This window comes from Pongo pygmaeus, chromosome X (genome assembly GCF_028885625.2).
Source record: "Pongo pygmaeus isolate AG05252 chromosome X, NHGRI_mPonPyg2-v2.0_pri, whole genome shotgun sequence".
Taxonomy (NCBI): Eukaryota; Metazoa; Chordata; class Mammalia; order Primates; family Hominidae; genus Pongo; species Pongo pygmaeus.
This window is the reverse complement of record NC_072396.2, coordinates 11,058,367-11,074,101: the sequence shown is the minus strand read 5'-3', so window position 1 is coordinate 11,074,101 and position 15,735 is coordinate 11,058,367. Positions and strand designations below refer to the sequence as shown.

Sequence of the window (15,735 nt, the reverse complement as noted above, 5' to 3'; positions counted from 1 at the left end):
ATTTCAGCATGACAGTTCTTTCATTCTAGACTTATTCTTTTTTTCTTAGTAAAATTCCATGTCTAATTGGAAAAGGTATAATTTAAATGTATGCATTCTTATAGAAGGCATATAGAAAACATGCTCATTTTCTACAGATTACAGAAAAATCAGTTGAGTTGCAAGGAAAATGAATACTTATTTTATTAATTTCTATTTGCAGTAAAAGATGGAAATGTAAAGATTTCTTTTTGCTCTGAAAAGAAATTCTTGAGATACCATGAAACATTCCTAAGTGTTTCGTATCATATTCATAGAGTGGAACTATCATTAGAAGCATTTGAAATGTTTGGTATTTCACCTCATGTGTAATCATAACAGTAAAGATTCTTAATATTGGTGACTAAAGTAGGATACATGTTGGTTTATATTTTCAGGTAGAATACTGGCAGCTATAGTATGTCAATTGGAGCATATTTCACCAAATGCCTTGACAAAGATGGAATGACAATGAAATTACTAGATCTCTTCTCTGGGGCAGGTTATGCTTTTCAACTTGCCCCTACTAAGGGGAGTACCAGAAGCATTTGCCCATGAGTAATACCTTATTAAACCGTCATGATTTAATGTGGCATATTTTTCTCTCAATTTGCATGCTTGACAGTCGACTTCCTGAATATCACATTCAAGCTGAGCCACAGAAGAAAAATAGACCCACTGAAGTAGCATTAGGTCAGCTTCGCGGGATGCATTAGCAACCTGTCTGAACAAAGACGGGGGACTCAGGCACAGAAAATCATAACGTGGCCCCAGGCCCTGGGAGGTGGCCCCATTGCCTTGCAAATGTATCGCATGACTCATTATTAAACACACCAAGAACAGACAAATTCCAGGCGAGTGAAGCATCCACTGATTCAACTGCAGTTAGGTGGGTTGTACGATATTCGTCTTACTTGCTTTTCCTTAAAGAACACCCACACCATCTCTTACGCTCTTGAACACGGCACGTCAAATGCATGAAGCAAGTGTATTAAGATAAAAATTGCTAGCATTAAAGACAGGCACTTAAATTAGTATAACCCTCTGGCCAGATATAGTGCACTAAATTGCATAGGCTTTAAAATGCCAGCACTCAATTTTAAAAAAAAATGTATCCATAGCAACCTCTTTGTTAAGGGAATAGTTACCAGGAAGGATACACATCTTTCCAGAGAATCAGAGATAAAACCATATTAGTTAACTGGATGATATTACTTGAATTTAAATTTAACTAGAGGCATGATTCAAGAGAAGGGGCTTTTAAAAAACTTTACAACTTAAATGCTTATTTCCAGTAAAATGTGTTTTCATATCTTTCTTATTACCAAAAGATTCTTACATATGGGACTTTTATTAAAATACCATGGAATAACTTTGGGTTTCAGCTATTTAGAAATAAATATCAACCATCCTGTTCTTCCTGCCCACAGCATGCCTATCATTTTTTTCATTTAGCATACACAGTAGGTATTATTCTGCAATTTTTGCTCTATATGCATCTTTGATGGTCCTTTCATGGATATTTGTTACAGGGTCTTGTAATAACCCACAATCCTTCTATTGTGAGGTCATCTGACTTAAGTCATCCTGTTTCCAAGAGACTCTCTCTCTGTCTAATGGAGTGGCCTTTCGTGTAGTTATGTCATGTGATGTGGGCTGTGGGGGAGGGGGAAATGAGGGATGACTAACAGTGAGGTGAAGAGCCTGCAAATAACAATGTCTCACATTTCTTAGGCAACGAGTATCGGGGAGGAAATCTTTTCATCTACCTTGTTCCGTTCAGTCCCTGGTGGCCTGCAAACTAAACTAACAAAAGATAGATTAACAGGAGAAAAGGCACACAATTTTAATCAATATTTACATGCACAAGGCTGTGTTTGGAAGCTCCAGCCTGTAATTCCAGCACTTTGGGAGGCCAAGGCAGGAGGATCGCCTGAGCCCAGGAGTTTGAGACCAGCCTGAGCAGCATAGGGAGACCCTGCCTCTACAAAAAAAATTTGAAAATTAGCCAGGCATGGTGGTGTGCACCTGTAGTCTCAGCTACTCTGGAGGCTGAGGTAAGAGGATTGCTTGGGCCTGGGAGGTTGATTGAGGCTGCAGTGAGCCATAATCACGTCACTGCACTCTAGCCTGGGCAACAGAGAGAGACCTTGTCTCAAAAAAAGAAAAAAAAAGTACATGCACAAGAGTTCACACAAATGGAGCAAAACGCAAAGAAGCAGCTAGACTCAGGGGCTTTTAACATACCCTTTTAACAAAGGAAAGAGGGTTTGGGCTTCAAGGGATAATAAATTATGGGAAAATGACTAGGAAATATATAGGGGAACTAATGAACAATAAGGACTAAGGTCTATTTATACAAACTCTTCTTGGTATCAACTCCCCATCTTCAATGATAAAAGTCACTCTTCTCTCTCTCGTACAGGGGGCACCTTCTTCAAAGGGAAATGTATGTTCTGCTTTTAGGCAGATAGAGGGAGGGCAGAGAACTCTTCCGATAGCTGTTGATTTTCATTTGACTTTAGCTCAAAATAATTATTATGCCAAAGAGGCATATTTGGAGTTGGCATATTCTGATCCCCTTCAGGAGGTAAACACATCAAGCTTGGAGCTTAAATTAGTCAATGTCAGTCAGGGCCAGCTTCTTGGGCATACAACCTGTGCAGTTACATGAGGTCCCACGGTTTAATGGTAGACTGAATGGGCATGGCTGCATTCCAATAAAACTTTATCTATGGGCACTGAAATTTTAATTTCACATACTTTTCATATGTCATGAAATATAATTCTTTTGATTCTTTCAACTATTTGAAAATGTTAAAAAAAAATTCTTAACTCGTGGACCATACAAAAACAGGTGGTGGGCAGGCTTGGGCTGGAGTACCTGAGTTTGCCAACCCCTGATATAGAGAAGCATTTCCAAAACCAACAGCATCGGCCCTACCTGCGAACTTGTCAGAAATGCAAATTTCTAGGCCCCACCCCAGACTGCTGAATCAGAAACTCTGGGGTGGGGCCCTGTAACCTGTGTTTTAACAAGCCCTCTAGGGGATTCTGATGCCCAGTCCAATTTGAGAACCACTGATCTAGACCTGTGGTTCTCAACCTTGGCTACTCATCAAAATTCCCTAAGGTATCTTTTAAAAACTCTCTGCTCCAAGGCCCAGTCCAGGTCAATTAAATCAGACTTTCTGGGGGTGGGACTCAGGCACCCGTATCTTTTAAATCTCTTCCAGGTGATTTCAATGGGCAGCCAAAGCAGCTAATGGTTCCATTGTACAAATAAGGGAACTGTAGCTCAGAGAGTTTAAGTGACTTGCCCAAGATACACAACAAGAAGAAACAGGCACAGCATAGCTCATTTACATTTGTTTTTTTAGACATATGAGGGTTAAAATAGTACATTTGGTAATGGAATGTATTTGCTGGAAGCTTCAGGGGTCAGGTTATCTTTTATTTAGCACCAATTAATTTAACACATCTGAAAACATGCCCTAAATAAAATGAAAACTAGCTTTGGAAACTCATTAGGCCAGACAATGCAAGCGTAATTGAAAGAAATAAGGTGCAGACGCTCAGTAAGGTCCCATCTGAAAGCACTTTGGGGCTGAAGGGTGAGCTCCATGATTCAAAGGAAAGACAAATATGGAGAGCTAATGTCAGACATTGTTGCCTGCCCTGGAGCTACTTAGAAGTGTGTCTGAACAATTGCTTCCTGTTTGGTATCTGGGATGTAGGTAAATATGTTACAGTCCTAAATGACATTAATGACAGAAAAAAAAAAAGTCTCCATGCTTGTGATGGATTTTATGACTCTTAAGGATGCCTGTGCCTTGGGCATTTTTAAGGTGAACTTTCAAATGATAAACATTTTGTTCTGATTTTCTCAGCAAAGACTTCATCATATCAAGGAAGGAAGAATATGGGCTACGTACCCAAAATAGAGCTGGAGAAAGCAATGCACAATGGAAACTGAGTCATGCAATGATTACAAGTGGAGTCATATAAACATACAACTGACTCTTCGACGTTTTTGTTTTATGAGTTACCTGATCATAATACAAGCTACTATTTTTGAATATTTACTATGTGCTGTGTTCTCCTCATAGTTCTATGGTTAAGGGCATGTTTTCAGGAACTGGTCAGCCTGAGTGCACAAACTAGTATCTATGGCCTCCTAGCTGTGTGACTTTGGCAAGTTACTTTGCCTCTCTGTGCCTCAGTTTTCTCCTCTGGAAAATGGGGATAATATTAGTACCTTTTCTCATAGGGTGAAGAAAGATTAAACATGCTCACAACAGTGTCTGGCTTCTAATAAGCATTCAATAAATGTTAAATAACATTATTATTTTTAAACAAATCACCTCAATTCTCGCAATAACTTTGAGGGATATTAAGCAGATGGGCCAAGTTATCACAACTATTAAGTGACAGGATTGATATTTGAACTAAGGCTGTTTCCAGCATCAGTGCTGCCAGCCACAGTGCTACACTGCATTGATTGGGAATAATAAATTAAGTATTTATGTTCAATTTTTTCCATGTATAGCATAAACTTTTGGGCATGACCCAGATATCCCTGGACCTTCTTGTTATCTGGATGATTTTACAAAGCCTCCAGACTGCCCCTCCCACAGGACACTGAAGCAAGGTTGTGGTTCCTCCTATCAACTGCTCCTCCTGCAGTTGTCCCCATCTCAGTAAATACTGACTTCATTCTCCCAGCTGTCCCAGGAAAGAACCTGGAAACCTCGTTTCCGCTCTTTATCTGACACATACAGTCCATCAGCAAGCCAAACTCATTGTACCATCAAAATCTATCCGGGAACTCCCCAAGTCACCCCACTTCCAGTGCCACCCCCATCCCAATCCACCATCATCTCTTAACATCTGCCTTGCAGGCTGCTCTCTGTCTAGCAGTCAGACTGAGCTCTATAATATCAATTGGATATTGTTACTCCTGAGCTCTGAAACCTTCCCATCTCACTCCAAGGAAAACCCAAGATCCTTCTAGTGATCTACTAGACCCTACAGGATCTGCAAACACTGCCTCACCAACACCCACCCACAACCACTGCCCTCCCCCCCCCCCGCCCACACACACACCCTCAGACACATTCCTGAGACTTCAGCTCCTACTACTGTAGTGCTTCCTCCCTCTGCTCCAACCTACATAGGCTTCCTGCGTTGGTTGAGTTCGCCCTGGCCTCACAGCTTCTGCAATCACTGTTTCCTCTGCCTGGGTAACTCTGCCCCCATCCATCACTGTAGTTGAAAGTCTTGCTTCCTCACTTCCTTAGGACTTTGCTAAAATATCACCCTATAAAATATAGAAACTCCTCATCCCATTGACACTCCTTACCCCACATACAATAGCCCCTATCACCAACAGACCTACTTTCTACTTAATTGTTGATGTGTTTGTCTATCTCCCTTCACTAGAAGGTATGCTCATGACAGCAGCACTTAACCTATTTGTACCTGTCTGTATCGTCAGCACCTAGAACAATGCCTGGCACATAGTTGACACCCAATAAATACTTACTGACATGATCAGGCGTGTTCAGGGTGTTATAGCTGTAGTCCATAAATACTTACTGAATACCTATGACCGTTCTGGCATAAAGAAGGTATACCATCTTTGTTAGCACATGGTTAAGGCATGAGAGTCTCCCTGATTCTTTTTCTTATATGAAGCACTTGTCTCTTTGATTCCTTGAGATCTTTAGATTCCCTGGGAGTGATGAAAATCAATTCATAGAGATGTACAGATATCTATCTATATGTTGCTAATGAAATCGATGGCTAGAACATTGATGCACCAATTAGCTCCAAATAAAGAAAAGTGCTCTAAGGCTGCATTCCTAACTGTGGAAATGAATCACACAAATGTATTCCACTAGGAACATCATTCAGCAATTCTGAATGGAAAAGGAAAACCTCATTCACAGTCCTAGAGAAAGAGCCCTAAAATCCAAATCCTCCTCTGCATAGCACAATACCAACATCTTTTTCCATGAGGGCTACTCCCTTAACAGACAAATGCATTGTTTTTTCCTACCTATGGTTGATTGGATGAACACAGCCCAAATTTGGAGAACGATTGAAGGTGATTAAAAATCATTACAGTGCTGGCCAGGCTCAGTGGCTCACGCCTGTAATCCCAGCACTTTGGGAGGCCAAGACTGGTGGATCACTTGAAGCCAGGAGTTTGAGACCAGCCTGGCCAATATGGGGAGACCCTGTTTCTACTAAAAATACAAAAAAAAAAAAATAGCCAGGCATGGTGGCACTCACCTGTAATCCCAGCCACTAGAGTGGCTGAGGCTGGAGAATAGCTTGAACTCAGGAAGCAGAGGTTGCAGTGAGCTGAGATCACGCCACTGCACAACAGCCTGGATGACACAGCAAGACTGTCAAAAAAAAAAAAAAATCATTGAAATGCTTCAGTTTGCTTCCAAATGTAATGGCAAATTCCTGACTCATCTTGAAGGTGCAATATGAGAGACTTTTGGAGGTAGATTGTGGTTGGGGATTTTAGAACCATCTAAGTGGTAAATCCCATCACCCCCATTGAGGCACAGGAGGTGAAGGAGTATTTGTGATGACTCATGGGCATACTGCATTTTGAGCCTCATTCCAAAGGGGACCTGCATCTGAACTAGGGTGCCAGCACCACATGCTGGAAAGAGTACGGGTTCTCGAGTTTGAGAGATGGATTCCGATGTCCCATATACCAACTGTACACTTCCTGCATGTCCAAAAAGGGCCTGATGTATAACTGGTCCATGATAGATACGAGAGTTTTTCAATTGCCTGTCTTTTAATTCAGCACAAGTACCTCCTGGTGGGTTATATTATATCATATTATATTGTATTGTGCATCTCTCTAATGTAGGTACTCGTATTTTTATCTCATTAGACCTCTCAGTGTGTGGTGTATCAGCTGGTTTTAAATTCCCTTAATTGGGCTAAATTAATTTGCCCAGTTGAAGAAAAGTCCACCTATTTGCGAATTGGTTGGTTTCTAAAGATGACCATAACAAAATTATCTTTTTTTTCCACACAGATATAGTTTAGGACAAATATCGCTAGGGCATTGTGGTACAACTTAAATAATGCTATGAAAAAGAATAGTTATTTTATTCATTGTATGATACTATTTAAATCACTCACATTAAAATAATATTAAATAGCATTGTTGTTTATAAGATAATGTAGACAGGCAATATAAGCCCTTCCTTTTGTAAATTAATAATTCAAAGGAGAAATAAAATGAAGCCTCATTTGAATGCAGTTTCTCAGACATTTAGATTTCTTTAATAAATATGGGAAAAGCTGAGGCACTGATACCCATGTTTGCATTTTTTTCTTGCCATGACTAAATATGTTTATTTTGCGTCAGGGGAATAATATAAGAAGGCCTATCTCAGTATGTGTTGATTTTCATAAGTGGTTCTCAACAGAAAAAAAAACTTATGACAAGTTACCTAGTTATAAGGAAATAAGGGTAAATATTATTTCCTTGGCCATTAAAAATGTTAAAAAAAAAACAAACACCATGATCTGTGTGTAACAAAGGAAAGAGACACATAAACCATGATTCCTAAGTAGTTTTTATCTTTACTACCATCTTAGATCCAGGTATGTGTGAAGTGGGAGAGGATTTTCACCAATCAGAAATAACACAACCATCCTGGCAATCTTTCTGTTCATTTAAGTACCAATCTAAAATATAAAGCATTGACTTTTTGTAAGCAAGGAGCGCAAATCCTGTTCAAAGCTTCTTTTGATTAAAATTTTTATTCACCTCCTTATGTCCACATGCTTATCAATGATCCAGCCTGATTTGCTTGTTTCTAACATACAAAAAAATGAGATCTGATTCATAAAAGTTAATATTTTTAATCTCTAAGACTAATTTAAGTATCAGCTTTGTGCATTAAAATATTAAAGGTTTGAGGGACTAATCTTTCTTGCATATAAGGAAAGTGAGATAAAAGAATAAGAATTAAAATGGTTAAATATGAAGGACAGTAACCAGCTATTCCTAGTCATACAAAAACCCACAAAAAAATGGATTTAAATCAAGAATGATACCAATTAGGAATAAGAACAAAAGGTGGTTTTTGATTGCTCTAATGAATTATTAAGGTGTCTTGGATATAGAATATTCATTCCTGGAGATCTAAAAGAATGTCCAAAACAATTTGGATCAGAGCCGTCTATATGTATCTCTGGTTACATGTGGCAAAACAATCATAAGCCTTGAACAAATTAAAGCTGAAATGGTGGAAACAGGAAATGCCAATCAGGTCATATGTGCATGATGTGATCACATTACACTTGGGGTTCAGAATGGGCCATTAGGCATGTAATTTCTCTGAAGCTCTACCATGACTCTTTGGTCATCTATGGGCCAGATGATAATAAAACACTGCTAGTTCATAGGAAGTGACTTTAAGGACAAGAAATTGATTTTATAACCAGAGAGTATCTTTCTGTTTATTTTAAACTAATTTTAATTTTATCAAAGTAATACATGTTCAACATACAAATGTATGAAAGACTCTTAATGAAAAACAGTAATCCCTGTCCCATCCCACTCCACCCTAGGGACAATCACTTTCAACTGGCAAATATCTCCTCTGCTACGTATCTCCATATTTCTCATAATATGCCTTTACTGCTCTTTCCTGGTTTATGAATTTTGGATATTATTCTTAACATTCTACATATGATCAAAAAGGAATTAGCCCTCCTCATCCCAATACCACATTCTTCCAATATAATGGTGTCAGGAATTATGTTCACCTAGTAACACAGATCCCAAAACATTGGCTCAAACAAATTAGCAATTTATTTTTTCATAGAACATGAAGCTTAGGGCTCATTTGGAGGCTCCAAGATGTCATCAGAAATCCAAGATCCTTCTATCTTTTCTGTTGTCCAGCATTACTAGGTGTTCTGTCTTCGTCATTGTTACAGAAAGGCCCCAGTCCCTCAGACATTGCAACCATTCCTGGTGGAGAAATCCAGGAAGGGCAAAGAGCAAACAGTGTGTGTTCCCTTTAAATAGCTTTCCCAAAAGCCCTACATAGCACATAGCAGCTTCTATTAAAATTTCATAGGCCTACCAGACATGGTGGTATGAGCTTGTAGTCCCAGCTACTTGGGAGGCTGAGGCAGGAGGATGGCTTGAGCCCAGGAGTTTGAGGCTGTAGTGCCATATGAGTGTGCCTGTGACTAGCCATTGCACTCCAGCCTGGGCAACACAGCGAGACCTAGTCTTTAAAAATAATAATAATAATAATAATAATAGTTTCATATGATCACCTATACCTGCAAAGGGGGCTGGGAAATGTTCTTCAGCTGGGCACATTTCTGCCCCAAGTAAACTGAGGTTCTGTTGAAAAGAAGCAAAGGGAAGATGAATACTGGATTGGCTACCAGTAGTCTCTGCCATAATATCTATTTCAGAAATCACTGCCAAGTTAAGGACTGTTCTATAACAATGCTTCCTTTTTTTGTGCATTCTTTTGTTTTGCCTGGAGTTAATAATAGCCTCACATATTGCTTATATTTATGTGTACCTATTTGCCCTAAAATGTTACCTATAGTATCATTTTTCCCCCAGAGTCCTGACTCCAGGAGTCCTCCATCCTCCTGCTACAATTTAGATGGGGCCTTTCTAAGATGCTGCACACAACTGCATGATAATTATGTAGTTATTATCCTGGACTTTCCTTACTTCTTTTTATGTTGGTTCCTCTATTTTCTGGGTCCCATTGACTTATCTTTCTTAGTTTAACACTCTCATTTTGCTAAAGCACATCTTTGAGTGGTTTCCAAAGAAAAAGTACATGGGATGCAAAAATGTTGAGCCTTGGTATGAAAACAATTGCATTATATTCTGACATTTGATTGATAGTATGACTTGGTAAAGAACTGTCAGCTAGAAATCACTTAATCTCAAAATTAAGTAAAATAGAGCTCTTAACTGCCAGTGTTGCAGTTGATAAGTACATAATAAATCGATTAGCAAAATTTCATTATTGATAAAGAAGACAGCCTTCTACTAATGGAGACTTTAAAATTATTAATATTATTATTAGTCACAACAACTCAGTAAACATTTATTGACTGACCATATACTCTGCTTGTTGTTGCAATGGATATACAAATGTTTGGGCATGGGCCTTGTGATGGTTTATGTGTTAACTTGGCTAGGCTGTGGTACCCACTTATTCAACCAAATGTTAATCAAGGTGTTGCCATGAAGGTATATTGAACATATATAGTGAATATCTACAATCAGTTGACTTCAATAAAGGAGATTATCCTTGATAATGTAGGTGGGCCACACCCCATTCGTTAAAGCCTTTACAGCAAAATCGAGGTTTCCCTGAGGAAGGAGAAATTCTGCCTCAAGTCTACAGAGTCCGCACCTGCCAGCCTGCCCCATGGATGTCAGACTTGCCAGACCCTATAGTTACATAAGCCCGTTTTATGTTTCTCTGGAGAGCCCTGACTGATACAGGCAATCACTTAAAAAATAATTAATTTAAATAATTTTCCTCTTCAAATTTAAATACAAAATTATAGTAAAAAGTAAATGACAGAAATTGAAGAATTATTCTTGGGAAGTACGATATTATTGTATTGCAATGAAGTAGAAAGTTCAATTGGGAGTGGAGATTTTGACCACAGGAGGAGGATATAACAAGCCCTTGGTAAATTCACGCATAAACCATTTTTGGCAGCTGAAGCAGGAGGCTCACTTGAGCCCAGGAGTTCAAGACCAGCCTGGGCAACATAGCAAGACCCCATCTCTACAAATTAGTAAAAAAAGTTAGCCAGGCATGGTGACATGCACCTGTGGTGCCAGCTACTCGGGAGGCTGAGGTGGGAGAATCACTTGAGTCCAGATGGTTGAGGCTGCAGTGAGCCGAGATTATGCCACTGCACTCCAGCCTAGGCAGCAGAGTGAGACCCTGTTTCAAAAAAATTTTTTTAAAGTAATAAAGTTAAATGAAATAAAATAAAAATCTTAAATATTCATGCATAAACCATTTACCAGATTACTCAAGGGCAGATAATGAAGAATCTGCTGTATTTAATCTTAAGACAAACTAGATGCTGTCAAAATATTTCACCTTTAAAAGCATAGAATTATTAAATAGTAAGGTTTAATTAACATTAAAAATGACATGATTTGCTTTGATTCCTTAATTTTCTAGTGAGAAAACAACAAGCTTAGGGTACATTTCTGACTACATAGATTTTTTTCCCTTCTTTCCAGTGTTGGTCATCCAACACATTTACACAACAAGCAATAGCAATTGCACTGGGCACACTTCCCAATATATGAATTTATTCAAGCTGTGCAATTGTCCCCTGAGAAATCTTGGGCTTAGAGGTATCAATTGGCTTATCTGAGGTCTATTAGCCAGTTAGTGACCAAGTCAGCACAGAAAACTGACTCCAAGTCTTATTTGGCCCATCCTTGTGGTATGCCACATTGTTTCCCTTAACCAACTGAAAGAAACTAATTTAAGGAGTACCTGTACACAGGGAGTAGAAACTTGTTTCTCTTTTTGTGACTTTCTATAAGAATTATAGATGAGGTTTTTTTTCTAAGTGGGGACTCATGTTGTTGTCAACTTAAATTACCTTTACTAATCACTTCGAACACAGTATTCCATAAATTTCCCTCTGTCCCCATAATAAAACAACTGGATTTCTGAAACCTCTGAGGGAGAATAAACATGCTCTTTTCATAGCTCCCAAAGTCTGTACACTTGTACTGGGCACTGTCCAGGTGGCTGCATAGACAACTTCAGCTTGATTTTCATTGACTTTTGATATGTCCTGACACACATTAAAATAACCTATGTGAAATTGCTGATATTCAGCCATTTTTTTACTTACACAAACATTCACTCCATGTTCTTTCATCTATGAGATCACTGAGAGAGGTGGCACAAATACTGTTAGGTATCGTCCAAGGGCGCCACAGCAGTGCCTGTCCATGTCTGAGTAGCGCTGCCTGTCCAGGACTATTCACTCAGAACCTATGTTAGGTTTGCTACAAGGTCTGTTAATAACCAAACCCGCACATAACTAACAAGATTATCAACTAGGCTGCTTTTTTTGAAGAAGAGCTTTCAAAACTTCCAACATCCCTTCAGCTAATATTTGCAAACATGTTTAATCACAGATTTGAGAACAGAACATCTGTTCGTTTGGTAGAGCAAGCTCTTTTACTCACTTCACCTTTCTTTCTTTTCTTTTTCTCTTCCTTCCTTTCTTCTTTCTTTCTTTCTCTCTTTTCTTTCTTTCTTTTCTTTTCTTTATTTTTTTCTTTTTTTCAGGGTCTTATTTGTCGCCCAGGCTGGAGTGCAGTGGCACAACCTAGGCTCACTGCAGCCTCGACCTCCTGGGTTCAAGTGATCCTCCTGTCTTAGCCCCCCAAGTACCTGAGACTATAGGCACACACCACCACGCCCAGCTTTTTTTTTTTTTTTTTTGTAGAGACAGGGTTTCACCATGTTGCCCAGGCTGGTCTCAAACTCCTGAGCTCAAGCAATCATCTGCCCTCCTCGGCCTTCAAAAGTTCTAGGATTACAGGCGTGAGCCACCACACCGGGCCTCACTGTTTCTAATAGATGGATCAAATCCTCACTCAATGAACATCCTCCAAAGGACCATTTATTTCATTCAGAATTTTAAACATTTCCATTTGTTTATTTGTAAATGAAAAAGACTTTGTGTATCCCCACCTTTCATTTTTTTTAGAGGTTTTCTGAAACATGGAGGCAGCATATTTTATGGCACTGTGTTAGTTCAGGCTGCTATAACAAAATACTGTACCTTAGACTGGGTCATTTATAAACAACAGACAATTATTGCTCGTAGTTCTGGAGGCAGGTAAATCCAAGATCAAGGTGCCAGCAGATTTGGTGTCCGGTGAGGGCTCTCTGCTTCATCGGTGGCTCCTTGTTGCTGTGTCCTCACATGGCAGAAGGGGCAAATAGGCTCTCTGAAACCTCTTTTATAAGGGTATTTTGCTTTAAGGGCATAGAAGATGGAAGGGATTAATTTTTCTTGGGGCATTTGGGGAAACCACGAATGAGTGGTGACATTTGAGATTGTTGGATAGTTGGTGAGTGAGTCAAAGGAGAATAAAAATGGAAGGAACATTAAAAGGGCTCAGTCCTTGAGAGAGGAAATCCCAGCTCATATTTACCTTTGAGGTGATGAAAGCAGAAGGCAGACGCAGTTGTAGCTTCTCCTGAAGGTGATAAACAGATGTGCCATGGGATTAAGCTCCAGTATTTAATGGCAGGAGCCCTGGGTAGCTTCCTGTGTCCTGTGGCTGGGGCATACCTAGGGCAGGGATAGACGCAATATTTCTCAAAGTAAATCAGAGTCCTTTGTCAGTGGGATAAAATGCTGATTCTCAGGCTCCTCAGCAAACCTACTGAATCAGATTATTTTGGTGCAGGGGCCTGGAGATTTGCATTTTTAACAATCTCCCCAGAAGTTTCCTTGCACCCTCAAGTTTGAGAACCACCCTTTCAAAGCGTGATTTCATCACCCAGGAGACATTTGGTAATGTCTGGAGACATTATTGGTCATCACGATTGTGGGGGTGCTACTGGCATCTAGTGTGCAGAATCCAGGGATGCTGCTACACATCTTACAGTGCACAGGACAGACCTCACGACAAAGAATTATCCTGCCCAAAATGTCAATAGTGCTGAGATTGAGAAATCCTGAACTCCATCATATGAAGGGCTCTTAAGGAAAAGTACAAGAAGTGGACTGAAGTCAGTTTGTGTCACTAGGTGGCTCCTTAGGCTACTCAGGCAGGAGGCTAGCGTTATGGGCTTCCAGGCCCAGTTATCGGACCACCAAATTTTCATAGAACTGGGCAGAGCTCACATGTATTGAACCCATGCAGATGACACTCCTGAAGCCACCAATGCATTATTTGCTAAGTATTTTTTTTCTCTGATACCAAAACATTTAAAATCTTTATTGAATTATCGTCACAAAATTGCGGTCATTTCCTGGGGGAAAATATGCCACTGGTTCTACACAAAGTACTTTTTGCTCAACTTGCACTTTCTTGAAATCCAGAAGGTAGATTTACATTAAAATCATGTTGGCTAAGAGTTGAAAAAAGTTATTGCTTATATGGAGTTAAGAAAGCAAACTTTGGAAATTTTTTTTGAGTCTGAGTTTGTTTCTAAGAAGCCAACTACTTCTCCAGCTCTCCTGCAATCCTGCCAAGGTGATGTCCAGCTTGTCCCTGTTAATAAGTTCAACAGATCAACCCTGTAGGGAAGCCAAACCATAGAGAAAGGTGGATGCACTTACTAAATTTTTTTTTCTGAACAAAATGTCAGTGTGTATTGTTCTATGACAATAGTGTTATTTGAAATTATGCCTCGGGCCCACAGTAGGTAAAGATTCTTGTTCATTTGCTGCATTTCAAAAAAATTGTGTGCACGTTCCCATTAAGATTTATTTTTCTTAAATTGAATATACAGTTAATCTATACGGAGATGAGGTAGGTAACACCCTCCTTTCTGGATTGTTCGTTTTAGTTAAGGTGTTACTCATAACAATTTGGTTTCCTTTGCAGTCTTTTGCAAAAGGAGGGCTTCAGTGCAAGATATCCTTTTAAAAATACCCTTGGGTCCTGAGTGTTGAACTTTTCTGGCTGAAATAATTTTGCAGTTTCCAAATGTTATAATGCTGTTAGGGAGCTCTTAAAATGCAAGGATTTAAGGCCCTTAGCTAGTTAAGCTTTTAGCAGAACTAGAGCTGTTAGATAAGAATAGAACTCATCCTTTACTTTTGGAGCTTTGGACATTGTTTCCAGCTGCTTCCAGTCATTTGAATCCTGAAAGCTCCCCTAATCCTCGCGGAGGCAGCCTTTCTGGCTCCCAGGACCCACCCCCTTGCTTCTGATTGGCGAAGCTCCTCCGCGGCCCAAGCCAGCCACCTACAACGTCTCTGAGAACTGATTTGAAATAAGAGCCAGGCGGTCCTCGCTTCCCTGCGACCGACTTTTCATAGGCTGGGGGAGAAAAGGTTGAGAAACTTGACATTGTCTCGGGCAGAGTGCGTGTAGCAACAGATCAAAGAAAAAGAGGACGAAAACGTGCTCTTTGCTGCCCGTAGATTTCGCCGGGTTGCTTTTGTCTTGCGGGCTCCTGTCGGGTTCGGTGTTTCCGCTCTGAAGACTGCGGCGCGGGCTCCGATGCAGCTCGCTCCCTGCCGGATGGGTCATGGGATTCTAAACATGAAGCAGGTAAGCTCAGGCGGCTGCGCTGGCGGCGGAGGGGGCGGGCGCCGCCCGGGACCCCTGCGACCTGTTACTCCGCAGAGCTTGCTCGGTTAGCAGGCGCCTGGCTATAGTCGATGCGTTTGGCGGAAAGACGGGGCTGCATTTTCCTAAGACAACCAAAGAAGCACGTTTTACCTGAGCCACCCCGTCTGGTCCTCGCCACCCGCCCCCACTTTTGCCTCTAATTGTAGTTGGTGTCAGGCAGTCGTTGTAAAGGGCTTACAAGCAGTTTGTAGAATATATGTAAATCAATTCCAGTTTGCGGCCGCTGGAATGTATCGTGCAGGATGTATCTCGAGCTTTTAGTGCCTCTACCCTATGCTTTGGGCTAGAATAAAGACAGCTGAATGTCCTGA

General features: G+C 40.2%; 1 protein-coding gene across 8 annotated transcripts in view; it reads left to right on the top strand.

The window, feature by feature from the left end:
- Positions 1 to 15,735, top strand: part of MID1 (midline 1) — a 384,641-nt gene that overhangs the window by 194,588 nt on the left and 174,318 nt on the right. For 2 of the 8 annotated variants that reach the window (XM_054470943.2, XM_063660358.1), the window contains exon 1: positions 15,048 to 15,343. The exons of 5 other annotated variants lie outside the window; for them this stretch is intronic. The gene's annotated coding sequence lies outside the window, so the exon portion shown is untranslated. Of the gene's footprint in view, positions 1 to 15,032; positions 15,344 to 15,735 lie in introns of those variants that run through there. One more of the 8 variants, XM_054470940.2, reaches the window with a different exon arrangement.